The following is a 20,957-nucleotide window of genomic DNA, read 5'->3' on the forward strand; positions in this document are numbered from 1 at the left end:
TGAAATATGTTAGTGTAATAAGGAGGAGTTTAAGACCAATATAAGCATAATGTGTTAAAATAATTTTATTAAATGCATCTTTTTTTAATTTGCTTATTAATTTGTTGACACAGTTGTATTTTAACATATTGTGAATAAGAACTATTTAATGTTTAGAACATTAAATAGATATGTACAGTTAATTTTCTATGCAGTGGTCTTTAAAATCCTATGACCAAAATTTCAGATAAAGGCCGTATAGATTTATTTATTTGTTTATTTATTTATTATTTTTCTCAATTGGACCTATTACTTAAACTGCTTAGAAAGATCAGTATTAGATATTGGCCTATCAAAAACAACTTAGGTTAAAAAATTCTCTCCATGTCATAAAGAGTGATTCATAAATCAGAATGTCAAATATAGAATTATAACCATCCATACCATTTTACTGGTATTATGTTTTTCATTTATTTATCTGACTCTTCATTATGAATAAAATATTTCTCCAGTGATATGTGAAGTATTTGTGAACTAATTGAATAGTTATATTTAGAAAAGTTGTGTTTTTATTTTCCCTCATGTATTACAAAAAATACATGTAAATGTAAAATTACATACAAAAATATACACAAAAATAACAAAAGTAACATCTTTTATCTGTTGGATTTTTTGCTCTATTTTTGGAAGTTAACTGAGCTTAAAGTTTAGATAGTCTTTTCCTATGTAATCATGCAGAAAAAGTGTAATTCTATCATTTTACTTCATTTCCCTGGATTCTTGCACTCTTTGTAAAAATTCAATACCTATTTCAAAAATGCAGCGCACCATTTTTCACTGTCTCACTGTAGGAGCAATATCCTTGTTCTCTTTCAAGATCCATTTCTCTAAGAAGCACATTCCAGCAACTGTTTCCAAGATATAAACATCAGTATTGCATCACACTATTTGACCATAGCCTCTGGGGAGAATTTTCATGCTTCAACACAGTATAATATTCAAATTGAAAATAAAACTTTTAAAGCTTGAAAGAGAGTAAGGCACCATGGACTACCATCTTGAGTTAGATATTCTGGCAGCATGCTTCTTTTCAAGCTTCATTTTCCATTAAAATATAGTCTGAGCAATTCAAATGTGGACTGAATCTCATACTTTTGAGAAATCCAGTTTATCTGTTCCAAGAGCATAGCTTCCATTTACTTCAAAGACTTAGACATATAAAGAAGCTCTGTCTACACGGTTAGTATAATGAGGCCATTAAAACAAGACAGTATATGAAATAGATAACTAAAGCAAAGTGTCAATACACTTCTTCAGATGTGTTCATCAGGCCAGTGGAGCCATGATTGCCAAGTGCTCTGTTGAAATTATTTATGTTCTATATCTAGGTGATGCAAGGAATAATTATTATTATTAAAGTAAAGACAATGAGATGCAAGAAATGTGGTGATTTGCTTCATCTAACAGGACAGTTGCTAAGGTTTCTATTTCTTAATTTTCTATATTGTACTCTTGCTATATACTTAAGATTAATATAAAGAAAGTAAATTTATGATATTAAGCAACATCAACATAAAATATTTATTATGAACAACATAAACATTTTAATATGAGTGGCATTTTTCTTTTCTTCTTTTCCTGTATTGGTATAGTTTCTGTATGTTTTAAGGCCCATGAGTACTCATTCTTCCACAACCACTCAGTGTTCAATGCCATATGAACAAACACTCTCAGGACTAATTGTTATTTTTGGTTTAGAATAGGTAAATTAGGATTTGGTTTGGGCTCCCTTGATTTTTCTATTGACTTGTGCCCATAGATAACCCAAAGTCTTTCTTAGGATGTATCAAAATACCTAAAGTATTCCCAGAAGAGATATGGACAGTAAATGATCTTCTAATTGTACTACCAACATTGGGATTAACCATGCCATCTAGAGTCATCTAGTTGAGGTCTGATTTACATATTTGGTGTACAACCTGCTGAGGTAAAATTCAATTATATATTATGAAAGACACTATTTGAAAGAAGACTTTTCTTGAAATGTTTTCTTAGGAAATTCATTTTGTTCTCTGAGATTCTGTAATACTGTAAGGGTATATCCTGTAATTTTCAAAACTTTTTTTGAGAGGTCATGTGTGAAATTGGATCTTAAAGATCCTGACAGAAGAAAAGCTAAGCTATACAGTAAGTGGACTCCACTTATGGAGTAAAAGAGAAGAGTGGTATCTCATAATACCGCTGTGACACAGGTAGAGTGGAGTTAGATCTTTATGGCTAGAAGAGTAGTCTTTTTTTTACAGGTGATCTCTGAGTTTGAAAATGACTATCACTGAAAACAGTCTTTGACAGGCTGTATATATGCTGTTTAAGCCATCTGTGTGGTATTTACTACATGTTAATTATAAATATAATTTAGGTTAGAATTTTTAAAAAGCAGAATTTGTTAAACCACAAGGCAAATTAGAAAGCATATTTAGATAAAATGTTTTGCATTCTCAATAAATAATTCCAAAACTCTTTTTTTGTGTGTGTTTATGCTATGACCTGCTGTTTCCTTTCTTTTTAAAAAAGTTCTATTTCAACATGGTATTGAATGACGAAAAGATACTCTAAGCAACCTCTGATTCATAGAAAAGTTACTTTTATTGTTGATACCATATAGTCATATTGAATTGTACTATGATTGAGAAAATAAGTTTTCCTATTTATTGTTAAACTGGATGTGTTAAAAGAGTATGTAATAATATAAACATTTTAAAGGGGATTTTTCACAATTGGGACATAGTGTATTCGTGAAAGTTTACTTAGACCTAGAATATTTTGCAATGAAAATATTAGAATCTCTGAAACACGCAGTATAGGACCCTTGAAAGAATATTCTGCCAATTAAATCAATAAAACTACCTTAATAGAAACTGATGATGCATAACCACTGAGTCATACAATGTTTTGCTTTATTATTTTGTCAAAAGTAATCTTCAACCTGAATTATAAACAAAGCAGTCATCACTGGTTAAAACTATAATCAGTACTAATATTTTGATCATCAGCTTAGGCCTGTTTCCTAAACAAGACATTTTCAGGATTATCCAGCACCTAAAATATTTTTATGTATCTTGGCATTTATCATTGTTCCTTTAACATAAAAAAATTAATAAAGGGTAGCTTTACTGGATACATGAGACTATAACACCTCTATTATACAAGACAACAATCACAGAGATTATCTGGTTCCCTGATTTTACCAAAAGAGTAAATGACTTGCCTAAAATCATACTACAAAAACTGCTAAAGCCAGAATCAGTAGGAATAAGTAAGTACTGTGTTCATTCCTCCATACCACATTCTACCTAAGTATAATATAATGTATTACATTATTGTTCTACTAATTTTATAGTAAACATATGCCCCTGGCTGATTAGAGCAGTGCTAGTTTACATCTATTGCTATAACATAATTAATAGCATCCCTTTCACTCTCAAAAGTGTCCACATTTGGATAGTAAATTAAATAGTTGCCCTAATTAATATCATAATATTGAATTCATGCTAATATTTACATATTAATGTATACTCTTAACTTGAACCTGAACAGAATGGTACAATAATATGCAATTGTAAGAGGCACCTAATATTATGCAAAGAGGATGGACTTGGGAATAACACAGAATTCAGGTCAAATCTTAACTTGGCACATAGTACCCATAGTGCCTGGGGTGAGATAACCTCTCTGTTATCAATAAAGTGTACCTTTCAATACCTGCATTGATATGTTATGTTGAAGATTAAATCAGGAAGCATACCAAGTGTAGAGGCAACCAAAAAATATTATTTTAATTCCTTTACTACTTTATTCTTTAGAAAGGAAAATCTGTAGCATAATATTTTGGACTATTTATAGCACCAAATAACTGTTCAGTAACTTAAATGAAAACACTACCTTTGCTTTGGTAGAATCCATTTTGGACTGAAATTAACAATTGCTCCACTTATCACAGCAAGGAATCCATTTTGCTAAAAATAACAGAAAGAGAAATGCTGTATTCCAAAAATGTATATTGGTTCACTTGAAACAAATGGATTTAAAATGTCTACAGTGTGGTAGCCTGCTAATTTCATTCTCTCATTTCCTGATAGATCATTGTTTCCCTTTATTTTTAACCAAAGCCTTAGAGTTTCTTCAGGAATAAGCTGTCATTCTTAACAAAATATCCCACTGAGCCCTCAGCAATTACTTTTTAACAGAAAAACAAAATGAAAATGTTTTAAACAGAAATTTCTTTAAAGTATTTTTAAGATTAAGATATTTAAAGTTTTTATTCAGAATATATCAGATATAGGAGATATATGAAAATACAAATTCTAATAAAATTGAAATAAGGATTTAATTGCAATAACAATTTCATTGCTTTTATAGCTAGCAAATATTTTGAAATTAAATGAAATTCATAATACATGTAAGGGTCTGGCTATGAATATAGTGCAAATAATTCTCCATTCTTTCAATAAATATTTGTTGAAGCTAGCTATTTTTAGGGTATGAACATTGACTGAGAGCATGCCTCCAGGGTCAGTGTCCTCCAGGACACTCGATGCGTGTCCTATTTCTGAAATAAATGTTATTCCTTCCTCTTTTTAAACTGTAGGTTCTATAGATGTTCCACTGATAATTTAACCCACACTCTCTCCCCCCACCCACCGCAACACACATACAGAGATATATGAGATTGTGTGTAAGGAACATGGAGTTTATTGAGAGTATGAATCTGGAATTCAGTGGTTAAACATATAAATTTGGAAATCATATACATTTAAATGGTATTGGAGTCACAAATTTGAGATTTCTCTTAATCCTTGAGTATCAGTAGAAAAGGAAAAAGAACATAGAACCTAACATTGCAGTCCAACCTGTATGTGTCTGGAAGAGAAAGAAGGGCCAGAAAAGGTGAATAAAAAGGAATGAGCTGGACTTGTAATTTTAGTTCTGACATGTCAAGAACTTAGAATTCTCACTTCTAAAAGGAAATGAGAAATAAGGAAAATAAGGACAAACTAAAAAATATTGACTTTTATTGGTCCAATCTGAAACCAAGGTTGCAGGGACAATCACTATCCCTAAATTTGGAAACCAAGCTCACTCACAGAGACACAGCCAGAGGCTAGCTATCTGGAGCAGAAGCCTCTGGATAGGCCAATAGAAACTGAAATGGAAGAAACACAGCAGTGGTAATTCTGACGAGTAGCTGGAAGCTGAGTGTGGAATAGCATGAGAGTGAACTAGTATTGGGGATCACAGACTTAGAAGGGTCCACTGTTCTGTGGGTGTTGCTTCTAGGAATCCCAGTAGGTTCTCATAGTAATGATATGAGAAAAATTTCTCCTGGTTCTAGCAAGGGAAGAAAAAGATTAATAATTTTGAAATATACTCAGAAATTTCTCCATAACAAAAGCCAGAGGAAAAGACTTGTTTCGAGCTTCATGCCAAGCAGGGTTAGGGCATTCTTCCATTCCAGCCTTCTATAGCCTTTCCGTCTCACCTCAGAAGGCTAGAACAAGTCATGGGAGTCAGGACTTCAATGATGTCATATGGGAATACTGCTGCCAGAGAATGGAGTAGGGGACAGAGAAGGAATATAGGCTACACCACTGGAGAAACACTTGTGAAGATCCTGCTCTTAAGATACAGGTCTACCAAAAGGAAAAACCAAACAAGACAAATAGAAACCACAGTCTGAAGACTAGACTCAAGCATAACACAGATGTTGGAATTATTAGGGAGGAATTTAAAATAACTAAGATTAATATATTAAGGGCTCTAATGGAGAGTACACAGAACAGATGGGTAATATAAGCAGAGAAATTGTAACTCTACGAATCAAAAAGAAATGCTAGAAATCAAAAACATTCTAAAAGAAATGAAGAATATTTTGTATGATTTCCTCAGTAGAATTGATACAGTCAGAGAAAGAATTAGTGATCTTGAAGAGAGGTCAATGGAAACTTCCAAAACTGAAATAAAAACAGAAGAAAAAAGGGGGAGGGAATAAAGAAAGAAAGAATAGCGTAGACTAGAAAGAAACTGTTGAAGAATTTGAAATGTTGTAACGTATGCATACTTAGGATATCGGAAAGAGAAGAGAGAATGGAGCAGATGAAATATTTGAAGTGATAAAATAGCTGAAAACTTTTCAAAAGTAATGACAAACTACAAATAAGTTACAAAGAATTGAGAAAACATCAAGCAGAAATAATAAATGAAACAAAACAAAACAAAACCACCTAGGAATATTATATTCATACTGAAAAGAAAGGGACGAAATTGAGAGAAGGTAGAATTTAGGGGGGTTGACACTATACATGTAGAGGAACAAGGATGAGAATTCTAGCAAATTCTTATAAGAACCCAAGAGAAAAACAACAACAAAATCACACCGAACTGAAAACCCACAGATTTTTTTTTTGGACCCATTAGAGAATTAAAGTTACAGGTAACCAACATCTCAGATCTGGAGATACATGTTAATGCAGAGAGTCATAGCCAAGATCTTGCCTAGAACAGAAGCTGTTAGATCCATAAACTAGTAGGGACACTTAAATGGTAAATTTGTTGAATTGCTAGAGACTAAGTATAGACAAATTTGAGAGAGAGAATTCTTGGGGACTGATGTTTTAGGTGGGCATAACTCCAGGAAACCCACTAGGTTCTTATGGTGAAGAGTTGAGGAAGGTTCTCTCTTGGCTGCCATGGAACAGTAAAATTTCTGAGATTGTGAATTTCAAAAGATGGTTTTATTTTACCCTCAAATTAGAATGCTTCCTTGGATAGGCATAGAATACTTTCCTGATTCAAATTTAATTTCCTAATATGCTAGATTCTGATTGAGTTTGGCTATCAGCAATACTGAAGGAAAATACAGAGGCGGGGAGGAAGATGAGAAGCATGTATTCCCATGTGCAGTAGGCAGAAAAATAGCCCCTAAAAGATGTCCACAGTCTAATCCCTGACAGCTGTGACTATGTTACCTTAAATGGTAAAATAGACTTCGCCTTCTAAGGTTAAGGGCCTAGAGATGGGAAGAGTATCCTGGCTTATCATGGTGAGCTCAAGGTAATCACGTGAGTCTTTAAAAGAGCAAAACTTTCCTGGTAGGGATTCCTCTGTTTTAAATGTGACCATGGAGAAAGGATCAGAGATGTGACACCACTGGCTTTGAAGATGGAAGAGGCAGCCACAAGCCAAGGAAGGTAGGTCTAGAAGTTAGAAACAACAAGAAAATAGATTTTTCCCTAGAGCCTCCAGAAGATGCTCAACATTAGGAACATGTAAATTAAAACCAAATGATACTAGCAAACAAACTCCAAAACATAAAAAAAAATTATACACCATGACTAAATGGGATTTATCCCAAGAATGCAAGGTTGGTTCAAAATATGAAAATCAATCAATGTAATATACCATACTAGTAGAATAAAGAACAAAAAATACATAATTATCTCAGTAATGCATTTGATAGAACTCTTCAATCAGATAAGGGATATCTACAAAAAATACATAGCTAACATTACACATAATGGTGAAAGACTGAATGTTTTTTCTCTAATATGAGGAACAAGACAAGGTTGTCCACTCTTGACACTTCCATTCAACTGTACTGAAGGTACAGTTGTACTGAAGGTACAGTTGTACTGAAGGTTTTCACCAGATCAGTTAGACAAAAAGAAGAAATTAGACATAAAACTACAAAATCTGATTCTAAGAAATTAAAGAAAACCTAAATAAATGTAAAGTCATTTGAAGTTCTCGGATTGGAAGACTTAAAATTGTTAAGATGGTAATACTCCCCACTATGTTCTACAGATTCCTGTCAAAATCCCAGATCACTCTTTTTTTTTTTGCAGAAATTGACCATCTGATCCTAACATGTGTATGGAAATTCAGTGGCTCCAGAATAGCCAAAACAATATTGAAAAGCGAAGAACGTAGTTGGAAGACTCACATTTCTAATCTTGAGACTTACTACAAATCAACAGTAATTAAATCTATGTAGTATTGGCATAAGTATACATTATATAGAACAATGGAATAGAATCAAGAATCCAGAACTAAACCCATGCATTTATGGTCAGTGGTTTTTCAATGAGAGTGAGAAAACAATTCAAATTCAATGGAGTAAGAATAGTCTTTTTAAGAAGTGTTCCTGGGACAACTAGATATTCGCACAGAAAGGAATGAAGTTGGAGATGCCCCCACCTCGTATACAAAAAAAAACTGAAAATGTATCAAAGACCTAAAAGTAAGAGCTAAAACTATAAAACTCTAAGGAAAACCATACGTGTAAATCTTCATGACTTCAAATTCTGCAATTGTTCTTAGCTAGGAGACCAAAAGCAATCAAAGACTTTGACTTGATAAAAATGTAGGACTTTTGTGTTTTAAACGAGGGCACTATTAAGAAATGGAAAGATCTAGCCACAAGATGGGAGGTAGTGCTTGCAAATCATATAACTTATAATGATCAAAAGTTCAATATATATAAATAACTCTTAAAACTCAGCAATACAAAGACAGATAACTCAATTAAAGGTGCACAAAAGATTTGAATAAGTATTTCTCCAAATAAGAGATATAAATTGCCAGGGAGCACATGAAAAAATACTCAACTTCATTAGTTATTGGGGAAATGTAAATCAAAACCACAATGAGATACCATTTCATATCTACTAAGATGGCTATTAAAAAAGACAATAACAGTGTTGGTGAGGAAGTGGAGAAATTAGAACCCTCATACACAGGTGGTAAGATTATAAAAATGACATTTTTCCCTTTAGCAGTTGAAAACCCCTTGGCAGTTTCCCAAAAAGTTAGACATAGAGCTACTATATGACCCATCATTTCTACTCATAGGTACATAAAAAAAGAATTGAAATGTATGTCCACACAAAAACTTGTACACAAATGTTTAAAAGAGCATTGTTGATAATAGACAGAGTGGAAACCCAAAAGTTTATCAACAAAATGTGGTAAACAAAATGTTATATAACCATTACAATGGAGTATTATTCAGCCAAAAAATGTGGATGAATTACTAATGCATACTACAATATGGGTGAACCTCAATATGGTAAGTGAAAGAAGTCAGATACAAAAAGCACATATTATGGGATTCCATATACATAAAATGTTCAGAATGGGCACTGCATAGGGACAAAAAGTAGGTTAGTGTTTGCTAGGGACTGGGAGAAGGGAGGAATGAGAAGTGACTGCTAATGGGTACAGGGTTTTGTTTTGTGTGTTAAGTTGTCAACCATCACTGTTATCTAATTCCAAAATATTGTAATTAAAATTGTCTATGAAAAATAGATTTCGTGTAAGAACTGAATGCAGTTCTTAAAAATAGGTAACCTGATTGGGCTTCCCTCGTGGCGCAGTGGTTGAGAGTCTGCCTGCCAATGCAGGGAACACGGGTTCGTGCCCCGGTCTGGGACGATCCCACATGCCGCGGAGCGGCTAGGCCCATGAGCCATGGCCGCTGAGCCTGCACGTCCGGAGCCTGTGCTCCGCAACGGGAGAGGCCACAACAGTGAGAGGCCCACGTACCACAAAAAAAAAAAAAAAAAAAAAGAGAGATAGGAACACAACCCCACCCATTAGCAGAGAGCCTGCCTAAAATCATAATAAGGTCACAGACACCCCAAAACACACCACTGGACACAGTCCTGCCCACCAGAAAGACAAGATCCAGCCTCATCGAACAGGACACAGGCACCAGTCTGCTCCACCAGGAAGCCTACACAACACACTGAACCAACCTAAGCCATTGGGGGAAGACACCAAAAAGAATGGGAACTGCGAACCTGCAGCCTGTGAAAAGGAGACCCCAAACACAGTAAGGGAAGCAAGATGAGAAGGCAGAGAAACACACAGCAGATGAAGGAGCAAGGTAAAAACCTACCAGACCAAACAAATGAAGAGGAAATAAGCAGTCTACATGAAAAAGAATTCAGAGTAATGACAGTAAAGATGATGCAAAATCTTGGAAATAGAATGGAGAAAATACAAGACACGTTTAACGAGGACTTATAAGAACTAAAGAGAAAACAAACAATGGTGAACAACACAATAAATGAAATCAAAAACTCTCTAGAAGGAATCAATGGCAGAATAACTGAGGCAGAAGAACAGAGAAGTAACCTGGAAGATAAAATAGTGGAAATAACTACCACAGAGCAGAATAAGAAAAAAGAATGAAAAGAATTGAGGACAGTCTCAGAGACCTCTGGGACAACATTAAATGCACCAACATTCGAATTATAGGGATACCAGAAGGACAAGAGAAAAAGAAAGAGACTGAGAAAATATTTGAAAAGATTATAGTTCAAAGCTTCCCTAATATGGGAGAGGAATTAGCCAATCAAGTCCAGGAAGTGGAGAGAGTCCCATACAGGATAAATCCAAGGAAAAACATGCCAAGACACATGAATCAAACTATCAAAAATTAAATACAAAGAAAAAATATTAAAAGCATCAAGGGAAAAAAAACAAATAACATACAAGGGAATCCCCATGAGGTTAACAGCTGATCTTTCAGCAGACACTCTGCAAGCCAGAAGAGAGTGGCAGGACATATTTAAAGTGATGAAAGGGAAAAACCTACAACCAAGATTTCTCTACCTAGCAAAGATGTCATTCAGATGCAATGGAGAAATTAAAACCTTTACTGACAAGCCAAAACTAAGAGAATTCAGGACCACAAATGCTTTAGGAAACCAACTTTACAACAAATGCTAAAGGAACTTCTCTAGGCAGGAAACACAAGAGAAGGAAAAGACCTACAAAAACAAAGCCAAAACAAATAAGAAAATGGTAAAAGGAACATACATATCAATAACTACCTTAATTGTAAATGGATTAAATGCTCCAACCAAAAGACATAGACTGGCTGAAGGGATACAAAAACAAGACCCATATATATGCTGTCTACAAGAGACACACTTCAGACCTAGGGACACATACAGACTGAAAGTGAGGGGATGGAAAAAGATATTCCATGCAAATGGAAATCAAAAGAAAGCTGGAGTAGCAATTCTCATATTAGACAAAGTAGACTTTAAAACAAAGACTATTACAAGAGACAAAGAAGGACACTACATAATGATCAAGGGATCAATCCAAGAAGAAGATATGACAATTATAAATATTTATGCACCCAACATAGGAGCACCTCAATACATAAGCCAAATGCTGACAGCCATAAAAGGGGATATCGACAGTAACACAATCATAGTAGGGAACTTCAACACCCCACTTTCACCAATGGACAGATCATGCAAAATGAAAATAAATAAGTAAACACAAGCTTTAAATGATACATTAAACAAGATGCACTTAATTGTTATTTATAGGGTATTCCATCCAAAAACAACAGAATACGATTTCTTCTCAAGTGCTCATGGAACATTCTCCAGGATAGATCATATCTTGGGTCACAAATCAAGCCTTGGTAAATTTAAGAAAATTGAAATCATATCAAGTATCTTTTCCGACCACAACACTATGAGACTAGATATCAATAACAGGAAAAAAATCTGTAAAAAATACAAACACATAGAGACTAAACAGTACACTACTTAATAACCAAGAGATCACTGAAGAAATCAAAGAGGAAATCAAAACCTACCTAGAAACAAATGACAATGAAAACACGACAACCCAAAACCTATGGGATGCGGCAAAAGCAGTTCTAAGAGTGAAGTTTATAGCAATAAAATCCTACCTCAAGAAACAAGAAACATCTCAAATAAACAATCTAACCTTACACCTAAAGCAATTAGAGACAGAGTACAAAAAAACCCCAAGGTTAGCAGAAGGAAAGAAATCGTAAAGATCAGATGAGAAATAAATGAAAAAGAAATGCAGGAAACGATAGCAAAGATCAATGACACTAAAAGCTGTTCTATGAGAAGATAAACAAAATTGTTAAACCATTAGCCAGACTCATCTAAAAAAAAAAGGAGAATCAGATAAATAGAATTAGAAATGAGAAAGGAGATGTAACAGCTGACACTACAGAAATACAAAGGATCATGAGAGATTACTACAAGCAACTATAAGCCAATAAAAAGGACAACCTGGAAGAAATAGACAAATTCTTAGAAAAGCTCAAGCTTCTGAGACTGAACCAGGAAGAAATAGAAAATATAAATAGAACAATCACAAGCACTGAAATTGAGACTGTGATTAAAAGTCTTCCAACAAACAAAACCCAGGACCAGATGGCTTCACAGGCAAATTCTATCAAACATTTAGAGAAGAGCTAACACCTATCCTTCTCAAACTCTTCCAAAATATAGTAGAAGGAGGAACACTCCCAAACTCATTCTATGAGTGCACCATCACCCTGACACCAAAACCAGACAAAGATGTCACAAAGAAAGAAAACTACAGGCCAATATCACTGATGAACATAGATGCAAAAATCCTCAACAAAATACTAGCAAACAGAATCCAAAAGCACATTAAAAGGATCATACACCATGATCACGTGGGGTTTATCCCAGGAAAGGAGGGATTCTGCAATATATGCAAATCATTCAATGTGATAAACCATATTAACAAATTGAAGGAGAAAAACCATATGGTCATCTCAAAAGATGCAGAAAAACATTTGACAAAATTCAACACCCATTTATGATAAAAACCCTCAAGAAAGTAGGCACAGTTGTAACTTACCTCAACATAATAAAAGCCATATATGACAAACCCACAGCCAACATCATTCTCAATGATAAAAAAGTGAAACCCTTTCCACTAAGATCAGGAACGAGGAACAAGACAAGGTTGCCCACTCTCACCACTATCATTCAACATAATTTTGGAAGTTTTAGCCACAGCAATCAGAGAAGAAAAAGAAATAGAAGGAATACAAATTGGAAAAGAAGTAAAGCTGTCACTGTTTGCAGATGACATGATACTATACATAGAGAATCCTAAAGACGCTACCAGAAAACTATTAGAGGTAATCAATGAATTTGGTTAAGTTGCAGGATGCAATATTAATGCATAGAAATCTCTTGCATTCCTATACACTAATGATGAAAACTCTGAAAGAGAAATTAAAGAAACACTCCCATTTACCACTGCAACAAAAAGAATATAATACCTAGGAATAAACCTACCTAAGGAGAAAAAAGACCTGTATGCAGAAAACTATAAGACACTGATGAAAGAAATTAAAGATGATACAAACAGATGGAGAGATACCATGTTCTTGGATTGGAAGAATCAACCTTGTGAGAATGACTACCCAAAGCAATCTACACATTCAATGCAATTCCTATCAAACTACCACTGGCATTTTTCACAGAACTAGAACAAAGAATTTCACAATTTACATGGAAACACAAAAGACCCCAAATAGCCAAAGCAATCTTGAGAAAGAAAAGTGGAGCTGGAGGAATCAGCCTCTCAGACTTCAGACTACTACAAAGCTACAGTAATCAAGACAGTATGGTACTGGCACAAAAACAGAAATATAGATCAATGGAACAGGATAGAAAGCCTAGAGATAAACCCACACACATATGGTCACCTGTTTTTTTTTGATAAAGGAGGCAAGAATATACAATGGAGAAAAGGCAACCTCTTCAATAAGTGATGCTGGAAAAAGTGGACAGTTACTCGTAAAAGAATGAAATTAGAACACTCCCTAACACTATACACAAAAATAAACTCAAAATGGATTAAAGACCTAAATATAAGGCCAGACACTATCAAACTCTTAGAGGAAAACATAGGCAGAACACTCTATGACATAAATCACAGGAAATCCTTTTTGACCCACCTCCTAGAAAAATGGAAATAAAAACAAAAATAAACAACTGGGCCCTAATGAAACTTAAAAGCTTTTGCACAGCAAAGGAAACCATAAACAAGATGAAAAGACAGCCCTCAGAATGGGAGAAAGTATTTGCAAATGAAGCAACTGACAAAGGATTAATCTCCAAAATTTACAAGCAGCTCATGCAGTTCAACATCGAAAAAACAAACTACCCAATCCAAAAATGGGTAGAGGACCTAAATATACATTTCCCAAAGAAGATATACAGATTGCCAACAGACAAAAGAAAGGAATCTCAACATCACTAAACATTAGAGAAATGCAAGTCAAAACTACAATGAAGTATCACCTCACACCAGTCAGAATGGCCATCATCAAAAAATCTACAAACAATAAATGCTGGAGAGGGTGTGGAGAAAAAGGAACCCTCTTGCACTGTTGGTTGGAATGTAAAGCGATACAGCCACTATGGAGAACTGTATGGAGGTTCCTTAAAAATTGAAAATAGAACTACCATACGACCCAGCAATCCCACTACTGGGCATATACCATGCGAAAACCATAATTCAAAAAGAGTCATGCACCACAATGTTCATTGCAGCTCTGTTTACAATAACCAGGACATGGAAGCAACCTAAGTGTCCATCGACAGATGAATGGATAAAGAAGATGTGGCACATATACACAATGGGATATTACTGAGCCATAAAAAAAAAAATGAAATTGAATTATTTCTAGTGAGGTGGATGGACCTAGAATCTGTCAGAGTGAAGTAAGTCAGAAAAAGAAAAACACTGTATGCTAAGACATCGATATGGAATCTAAAAAAATGGTCCTGAAGAATGTAGGGGCAAGACAGGAATAAAGATGCAAATGTAGAGAATAGAATTGAGGACATGGGGAGGAGGAAGGGTAAGCTGGGATGAAGTGAGAGAGTGGCATGGACTTACCTACACTACCAAATATAAGACAGATAGCTAGTGGGAAGCAGCCACATAGCACAGGGTGATCAGCTTGGTGCTTTCTGACCACTTAGAGGTGTGGGATAGGGAGGGTTGGAGGGAGATGTAAGAGGGAGGAGATATGGGCATGTATGTATATATATAGCTGATTCACTTTGTTATAAAGCAGAAACTAACACACCATTGTGAAACAATTATACTCCAATAAAGATGTTAAATAAATAAATAACTTATAGAAAAAGATATCATATTTGTGGTTACCAAGGGCAGGGGGTGGGGGTAAGGGGAATTGGATGAAGGTAATCAAAAGGTGCAAACTTCCAGTTATAAAATAAATAACTAGGGATGTACAATGTACCATGTAGCTGACACACCTATGTTATATATAAAAGTTGAGAGAGGAAATCCAAAGAATTTTTATCACAAAGAAATTTTTTTCTTTTTCTTTTAGTTTGTATCTATATGAAATGATGGATGTTCACTAAACCAATGGTGGTAATCATTTCCTGATGTATTTAAGTCAAATAATTATGCTGTACCCTTTAAACTTACACAGTGCTGTATGTCAGTTATATCACAATAAAACTGGAAGAAAAAATATTTATGGAATACTAGCATTTTTATCTGCTGCATAGCATTCCATTTAAACTCTATTGTGGTATTTTGACTATGCCATTGTTGATTATTTTGTCTTGTAAACAATGGTTTTCCTAATACACATGTCATTGCCTATGTGTGTATTTTTCTAAGATGAATTTCCAAAAATAGATTTATTGAATTAATGGAGGTATGATATTTAAAAATTGTAGTGTGTTTTAATTTCTATAGCTTCTTCTTATGGCTGACATTTTCTACAGGAATTCCTTCTCAGTGTTATTTGTCATCTTGGTAATTCCTGTGTATTTTTTCTCCCATAAGACTTTTCAAATGGACTTATAAAGTTCTGTTATAATTTTTTGAATTTTATTCAGATTACTTTGCAGTAATATAATAATTTTATTTTTTTAGTTAATGTTTATTGGAGTATAGTTGCTTTAAAATGTTGTTAGTTTCTACTGTACAGCAAAATGAATCAGCTATACATATACATATATCCTTTTTTTTTAAAATTTCCTTCCCGTTTAGTTTACCACAGTGCGTTAAGCAGAGTTCCCTGTGCTATACAGTATGTTCTCATTAGTTATCTATTTTATACATAGTATCAATAGCGTATATGGGTCAATCCCAATCTCCCAATTCCTCCCATCCCCCCGTTTCCCTCTTGGTATCCATACATTTGTTCTCTATGTCTGTGTCTCTATTTCTGCTTTGCAAATAAGATCATCTATACCATTTTTCTAGATTCCACATATACACGTTAATATACGATATTTGTATTTCTCTTTCTGACTTACTTCACTCTGCATGACGCTCTCTAAGTCCATCCATGTCTCTACAGATGACCCAATTTCTTTCCTTTTTATGGCTGAGTAATATAGTAATTTTAAAAGAAATGTCTTATTTTCTATGGTGAGTCTCCATACAGATCTTTGATAAGGTGTATCCAACTGCTAAGTCCTTTTTTTTTGCCCTCCAGTAAAGTTTTATACTTTTTTTCCTATTGGTCTTCCTCATTTCATTTTTCTCAATTTAGATCATTTTGTAGATAAAATTTCCTAGGTTCAGCTATATTTGCCTTTTATTCTTTAATTCAACGTGCACATGAAGTATTATTATTTGAAAAATCTGTATCACTTATCTACTGCTACATAACAAATAACTTACACAAACAATAATCATTTATTATTTCCTATGATATTTGCAGTTCAGAATTTCCTACATGATGAATAGAGATGCAACGTCTTGACTAGGGCTGGAGGATCCACTTTCTCAAAGGCTTATTCACATGCCTGGCAATTGATGCCAGCAAATTGTTTCTTCCCTTTGTGGGCCTTTTCATAGGAGTTCTTGAACTTCCTCATTATGTGGAGCATGACTTCCACCAGAATGAACAATCCAAGAGGCGATGTTGGAAAATACAATACCTTTTGTGACAGAGTCTTGGAAGTCACATACTGTCACTTCTGTTTAATTCTATTGGTTAAATAAGCCAGCCTCAACTGAATGAGTGAGGGGACTAAACAAGAGCATAAATCCTAGGAGACAAGTATTATTGGGACTAGAATCTGCAGATCCTAATATATTCTTTTGCTATTATTAACATTTATGTTTTAAGTGACATTGGGCCATATTTTCCATTTCCTATGCTAGCTATATTTACTTAATAAGTAGTGTTATATTAATCTTGCAAAATCATTTTAGTACCTTTTCTAATTTCCTGTTTATATAAAGTGAAACTTATCTGTTCCTTGATGAATTATATAAATCCATCATGAGGCTGGGTGATTTTCACACATATCTCTCAAACATGGAGATATCAGACAGAACAATGAGTGATGACAAAGATTAATTTAAAAATACAATTATCAAGCTAGATATATTAGATATGTATAGAATTTTGCATTTAAAAGGAAGTAAACATTAAATATTTACAGAAGTTATTTTACATTAGTTGCCATATTAATAAATTAGCTATATTTTGTATAGCTCTTACTATATGCCAGAAAATGTTAAGAATATTTAAATAAGTAATTTAATTGTTGTAAATAACACATAGGTAGGATACTTCTACTATATCCATTTTACAGGTGAAGAACACGAAGAGGGTGATTAGAAAGTATATAACTGTTAAATGGCAGAATTAGTATTTAAATCCATCATTTTGCTCCAAAGTCTATATGGTTAACTAATTCCATATTACCTCTCAGATAACACCTCTCAACAAATAAGTAAATACTTAATAAACTACCCCAAATAGCCTTTGAAAATATAACATCCCCAAACCACAGCACAATCATTATAGAGGCTTAAAAAATACATTGAAATTACCATGTACTGAATAATTTAAAAGATGCCCCAAAATAAAATACGTTTAAAGGAAAGATCACAATGAAAATTAAAGATAATTTTAAAATTGAGTAGTAATAAAACTCTACATATATACTTGTAAGATTGAAAAAATACATATTTGACAGAAATGTGTAACATTAAAACATATTATAAAATAAAAAGTTGAAAATTAATGAGTAAAAGTCCATATTAAGATGTCACAAAAATAAAAACAGAATAAACACAAAGAAAGGGTGATTAAGTGACAAAAGATTAATAGTCAAATATCAATGAAATAGAAAAGAAGAAATATAGAGAATAAACAAAGTTGTTTTTGTTATTTTTTTTAAAGATGGGAGAAATATAACAAGCTCTGCCATTGAGATGAATGAAACATCCTCTAAGCAGATGTCTGAAGAGGGGTTGATGGGTGTAGAATCTCATTACTTATGTGCTAAAAACTGCTTTCAACAGTAAAAGATTATATTTGAAGGAGAGTGTAGCTGGATATAAAATTTTTGGTTCACAATTCCTTTGAGTTTGTTAAAAATCCATCTCCATTGCTGCTTTGCTTTGTGTGTTGGTCTTGCAATTTCTAATCTCATTTTTACAAGTCATTTGATATTTTTGTCCTGAAAGCCTTGAAGATTTTATTTTACCTTTGAAATCTGATAATTCTATTATTATAGATCTCAGTGTTGAATATTGTGGGTTAATTTCCGAGGTACCTGATGAGCCCTTTTGACATTCAGATTTTTTTCTATTTCTGAAGGGTTGTCTTGCATTATAAATTTAAATATTAGTTATGTTTCATTGTTTTGTTGTGCTTTTTCATCAAGGATTTTGAGATAACAGGAATATTGTTTGTCTGTACAAGTTTTCCATTTCTCCTCCTTTCTTTTTGTCAGTTTTAAAAAATGTCTTCCTTATATTATCTTAGTTATCTAGATTGTTTCTTCCCTAATTACATATTTTATTTGAATTTTTTCTCCTTGGGCATAAGTTAACTTGCTTCATTTTCCCCTAATTATGTTTATTTTATCTTAGATTTTGGATTTCTGATTAAGGTGGTTTTCAAATTAATTTTAAGTGTAGACTTAGAGTTTTCTCCTGCTTCATCATTTTTTTTAAATGGGAGATAGTTATGAATTTCAAATGATTTGTGTGAATTTTAATTTCTTGGTTTTCTACAATGAACTTTATATTCCAATTTTTACTTTTAAAAATTTATTTTGGGGCACTTTACCAGACTCCTAGCCTAACATTAATTACTTCTCCATTTAACTGTCAAAAAAACCCCACCTTTATTTTGTCCCTTTTCTTCCCCAGAAACTGTGTTTGGAAGAGTATCCCTTTAAAGCACGCTTGCCTTTTTTAGCTGATTCTCTTCCTTTAAATCAGGCATGGAGTCTTTTACAAGGTGATGCCACTTTAATTACAAATAGACCGTTTATATGAGGCTTTTGACCCTTTGAAAAAATCCCCCTGTATACCATGCACTGGTGTGTCTCTATACATTTTTAGAATTTTCAAATTTAGGAAGGATTTAATGTTTCTGTTGGTTCCTCCAGCCCCGCCTCAAGCTCTCAGGCTCTTTCACTAGCATTCTCCTCTGTCTTCCCCATAGCTTTTTTCTTTTTTTTTTCCTCTGTCTTTCCCACAGAAATAATTTAAAGAGTAGAGAAGAGACAGGAGTGTGTGGGGCCATATTGTTATAATTTGTTGAATTTTCTCTTTAAATTCAGTCACTTTGTAGTTTTGGAAATCATGGGAGATTGGTTACTACATATCTACCATTGTCTACACCTACCCCGAAGCTCAGGAGTTGCTTTTGTTTTTATCTATTATTATGATTTTAACATTGTAAATGAAGTGTTTAGAATATTATCATTTAATGTAATTAAATGTTTATATTTAAGTGTAGTTTGTTTGTATTTAAGTGTAGTATTTTATTATTTGTTTTCTGTATGTCAGTTTTCTGTCTGCCACTTGTAACTGTGTCCCTCTTTCCTGTCTTTTTTAGATTTTTTTACATTTTTAATAATTTTATTTTAATGTGTCTTTTAGCTTTTAGCTGTCCTCTGATTCTTTTACATCAGTTGTTCTAGGGATTACAATATACACTCTTCAATTTTCCTTTTTATTTAGAGTTTATATTATACCATTTCACATAGTATGTAGAAGCTATCAAACATATAGTTTCAGTTAGAAACTCTATTGTCTTTTATGCAATTGTATTACACAGTCTTCTAAATTTTTCTTTAAACAGCCATGTGTGTTTTAAAACATAAGGAGAAAAATAAAAGTCTTTAACATTTACCATTTCCAGGACTAATCACCATTAGTTCTTCAATATCCAGGTTTCCCTCCAGTGTATTTTCCCTTCACCCTAAAATGCTTCTCTCATTTCTTAGAGTATGTGTCTGGTCCCAATGAATTAATTTTTTTATCTGAAAATATCTCTATGTTGCCTTCATTTCTGAAACATGTTTTTGATGGACATTGTTTTTGGGTTATAAGTGTTTTGTTTTGTTCTTTTAGCACATAAAAGTTGTGTTGCTGACTTCTGTCTTTCCTACTTTCTTATGAGAAGTCCATGGCTATTAAAATCATTTTTTCCTTATATTTAATGTATAATTTTTTCTGTCTGATTTTAAGATTTTTTGTTCACTTTAGAACTTCTACTCTGAGGCGATAATCTGGTTTTGTTATTTTAAATTCTTGTTTGTGTTTAATACTAAGCTTTATATATATGTGTGTATATCTATATATGTATTATATATACATAATTTCAGAAATTTTTGTACATTATACCTCCAACTATTTTTTTCATTCTATTTCCTCTTCTTTAGGACTTTGATACTCCTATGCTAAATCTGTTTATATTGTCCCATTGATTACCGAGAATTCAAATATTTTTCCTTCACTTAGCTCTGCAGTTTAAAACTATTTATTCTATGTTCAGGCTTAGTGACACTTTTTTTTTGTAATTTCCATTCTGCTATTAAGTCAATTTTTTCACATACCTTATATTTATAGTTTTAAAAGATTTATTATATTTCTTTTATAATGTAATTTCTTCCCTGAGATTACCACCCTCTTCATTTATTATGAGTGTACTGTACTTTACCTCATTGATAATAGCTATAACATCTGGATTGAAGTCCTTGCCTGACAATTCTGTCAACAGGTTTTTCTCAACAAGTTGATGTATGTTGATTGATTTTTCCCTTGAGATGGAATGCATT

This window comes from Globicephala melas, chromosome 14 (genome assembly GCF_963455315.2).
Source record: "Globicephala melas chromosome 14, mGloMel1.2, whole genome shotgun sequence".
Lineage (NCBI taxonomy): Eukaryota > Metazoa > Chordata > Mammalia > Artiodactyla > Delphinidae > Globicephala > Globicephala melas.